The following is a 4,428-nucleotide window of genomic DNA, read 5'->3' as shown; positions in this document are numbered from 1 at the left end:
CACATTACCCGTATGCATCACTGCTGTGATTCCTCGCTAGTGCTGGTTTTCTTTTGCTCAGGCTGGATGGCTCTGTTTTTGCACCCACTGGATTTACGGGACCTTTTTATGGACCTGGAGAAYCACCTTAACCTGGTTTGGTCTGCAGGGCCACACACAGGGTCGATCTGGAACCACGTCGTAGAGATCTAAGGGTTTTTTCACTCCTTAGATGCCAATACAACTTTATTCTGAATTCATTTCTTTGTTTTTTGGCAAGTATAATGCATGCATRAGAGTGCCCTATCTGCCAATATAAGCTAACAATTTCCAGATGACAGGAATAACTCAGGCATGTTAGTAAGCAAAGAGATCTCAGGTAAAAAGCTATCTTTTTAAAAGCACAAGYACAATTCTTTTTTTCTGACTCAGCGGCTTTTCTTCAAAAGACTAGTGCATTTATCTGAATTTTTGCGGATCGCCAGGCTAAATTCAATGGTCTAGAAGGAGATGCATCAAAATAAAATGAGAAATTGTGGGCAGCTTTAAAATTAGTTTCTCCAAAACTATAACATCTTCCATTCTGTTCCTTGTTATTGTGGGAATCTTCATAGAAATCATATCTGGTTAAGWAAATTTAACATACCTCAAAGGCATAAAGCTTATTTTTTGCCCACTTTCAAACCTTTATTTYAAACCCTCTTAAGCATATTAGTAAAGGAAACATCTCCTGCTACTACTCAACAGGTTCTGACTGCTTCGAAGGAATMTGACTTCAGATAAGCCTGCTAGAAAACTATGGATATATGATGGGTTTCTCTAGTTACTGTTGCCCAGTATTATCTCTATAGGAAACTAAAATTAAAAATCTACATTTTTTTGTTTTTATTTTTTTTAGAAGTCCAAGATTTCTTCTTGTCCTTACAAAGTAGTTTGGCATTTGACAAATAGCGAAGTATTTGCTTTTTCAAAGAAAAATTAAAATCATCTTCTGATAATTCCAGGATGACCGCTATATTCTTAATAAAAGACCAAATTAGGAGGGAGGAGGGAAAAGGGAAAATATACCATCATTTGCWTGTTTTCAAGTGCCCATCTTCATAGAAACTCTCATTAAGATATCACGATTCCCTGGTATCCATAGATTTCACTTGAAAAAGCAACAGAGCAAGGGGGTTGAATGCTGGGACATCCAGGCAGGAGATAGATTTCAGCTCTGATTCACTAAGTAGCTCCTTATTTTCCTAACCAGGGACCAAACAGCACACAGCGCCCCAAAACACAGGCGCGAGGTGTATCGAGTTCAGCACACTCAGCTGTTGAAATCTCAGCATGTTATTGAGAAAGCTGAATAGTGACGCCCTACTCGGATCTAATTCTGTTTTCTATAGTAAAAAAAAAAAAAAAAAAATTAAAGGCTCTGAAGAAAGCTCTATATGATCTTCCAAATTACAGTCAAGGATGAAGGAGTTTATGTCTCCCGTTGCTTGGGGATGCATTTGGGCACAGCGTGCCGGCCCGCAACAGTAGCAGTAAACCACAAAAGCACCGAGCATTGAAGCTGAGAGYGTCAGCCACATAATCCGTCTGCTCTACGCGTTTGCYGATGACCCTCTGAAGGTGAAACAGCATTAGGCTTCTGTAGCCTATGGAGAAACCACTGTTAGTCTTCTCCATGCCCTCCAGTGCTCATCTAAAAACTGCAAAGCTGGCTATTATAGCAGAATGTAAATATTATGCTTTATCCACCTTGCCAATCCTTTTTTTCTTTCTTTTTTTTTTTTCCTGACATTGGCAGAGCAGCCATCTATTTATAGGCTCGGTGATCAGGTAACTCTTTGGGGAGCAGCTCCATCTGAGCAGAATAGAAAAGGAGCTGCAGAAAGAAGCGGGAAAAGCATAACTCTAGGAGACTACAGAAACCAGATCAGAGCTGTGCAGCAAGAGGTTCCCATTCTCCTCTCTCTCCTCCCTGCCTGGCGATGGCACAGGGGGAAAGGAGACATTAGTGGCACTTGTTTCTGAAGGATCTGCTTGGGATTAGCCCAACAAATTTCACCTGTGCTGCAAGAGTTATAAAGCCTGTTCCCAAGTGAAGCATCCCAGCGCCAGCTGATGCATTGGGACACTTTCAACACCTTCAAAAGAGGAAGCCTGTAGGTACGATCCACRCTGAATGCTTGTGGCCAAGCTATGTACATCAACACCTTCTCCCTCGACTGCAGCGAGCAAGCCCAGATTTTGCATGCAAAGACTGAGTTGTTGTGGAAAATCGCTCAGGGCATCTCTGCTTTCTTAGTGCTCAGGTGGCCACCGGTCCAGCCAACACATCAGGCACGGACTGGTTTGGATCAACTAGGTCTACTCTGAGCAGACTTTGACTCAGTGTCACCCTGCTCCCTCCACTTTCCTCACCTGCTCCCTCCACTTTCCTCACAGCCCCAAGGGCTTCTGCAGCAGCAGGAGCTCCATCCTCCTCTTTGCTCTTTAAGCATTCATCAGTGGCACAAAATGGCAAGGAGCAGACGCTACCACCAGCACTGACAAGGAAGAAGAGGACTAGTGTGATGAATTCAGGCCTAATGATGGTGTTTGACCAAAGTCCTGATTTCAGAACACCCTTCGACAAGTGAGAGCTGAGCCAGACATGGGGCAATCTTAGAGAGTCCAGCCGCTTCAGGGCTGCATCAGAAGACTCTTGCGTTAAATGGATGTGGGCAGGAGTCATCCTGCGGGCAGCACATATCTAGACGCTGAAGTATAGCTTGCCGCTCTTCTRGCATGATTGATCTTCTGAAAGATTCTTCAAGGCTGGCTCATCCCACTCTCCTGCGCTTACCACCTTCCACCCAAGTTACATGCATCTAACACCTCATTTTTCTTATTTCCCCCAAAATGGACATCACCAATGCAGTCAGCACAGTGTTGCATGCTGCAGCAGCAAAGACAGGAAYAGTATATCCAGTGACACCCAGTTACAAGACGTGACTTTAAGGTAATGCCAGGCAACAAAATACCTTTAAGTAATAAAATCCTYGTGGCTCCAACCACMGCTCTCCATRGCATGCTCAATGTCTCAAGCATACRCAGAATTAGCCTCACAGGAGCCATGCTGGGTTACTTATCTACGTTTTTCTCCTTCCAGTCATCTTCTCAGACACCACTGCCCTCCAGTGATAAATGCTGAGAGATGAAAAGCAAAAAATGCCTCGGCGTACCCTTGGAGACACAGCCTTGTTTTTGCCAACATTGTCTCATGTGTCTGCCAGACTAAAGCTACTTTCCAGCTATTTCACCAAAAAATCTCCCTGACACACTGCAGTCTGTGCCTCATTCTGGTCATTCYTGCAGGGACAATCCCACCCCAGCTGGGAGCCACTTCCCAAATACYACGTATTTCTGTTACTAAAGGTGTGATGACGAACTCTGAACTTCTGGGTGTATTCCTATAGACAGAGGACAAAATCGTCCTCTAATAACAGCAGAGCAACCTTGTAAAATAGAATTAACCATCCAAGTCTCTCACATTTGCAGAGCCCTTTGCTCTTTCACGGCTTTTCACGGAGCCACCTTTCCAAATTACTTCCAAATCTAATCTGTCTGCGCCTCACGCTCACTGCATTTCCACCGTATGTCTCCCAGCCCATGGATTTATTTTTGTCCGAGAGTGCCTGCAATAGCAATCAGCGTGCTTCGAAACCAACAGCACACATTTCTCCAGTCGCCCCAGAGCACCTCCCAAAGCCATGGCCTTTAACGAGAGCATGGGTTTGACATATTTACTCCTCCTAGCTTTTTTTCCCTTTTCTTTTAATAGACATATTCTTAAGTAACACACAGCCTGGCAACTTCCCTTCCAGCCTTATTTGAAGCACCATAAAAAAATCTCTTATCTTCCTCTGCACTATACTCTTTTCTGAGCATTTCTTCAAACCATTCAAAATAGCCAAACTGGAGACTTAAGGCTCAACTTCTTGCTATACCCCTCAATTCCTCTTGTTATAATTGCATTTTAACTCAATAATTACACCTCTTCTAAGATACCTACCATACAGTCTAATTTCTGCATGCACCTTAAGTCATTTTTAGAGGGTTTGAGCTCTAAAAAAATATTTCCTGCTCGATAAATTATTTCCAATTATGCTTTCCGCTTTTCCTATGCTGCAGGATAAATAAGATAGAGTCAAATCTTGTGCTGATCCTCAGTATGTAAAGCATGAAAAAGGTCAAGGAAATTAAACAGGGAGAACATCATAGGCATACACATGAATAGAAAGTAGAAGTACAAGTTTCAGAACGAATCTGCCATTATAAACAATTCAACAGATTTTTTACAATGGAAATTATACACTGATTTTTCATGGAAAACACTGGCAGTGACTTTTATCTTGGAGGATTTTATGGGAACTTCAAGCCAAGAGTAAAATACGAGCAAAAAGAACTCAAAAT

The sequence above is a fragment of the Rhea americana genome, unplaced genomic scaffold, assembly GCF_003343005.1.
Source record: "Rhea americana isolate MKP2758 unplaced genomic scaffold, rheAme1 scaffold_233, whole genome shotgun sequence".
Lineage (NCBI taxonomy): Eukaryota > Metazoa > Chordata > Aves > Rheiformes > Rheidae > Rhea > Rhea americana.
This window is presented reverse-complemented; position numbering follows the sequence as displayed.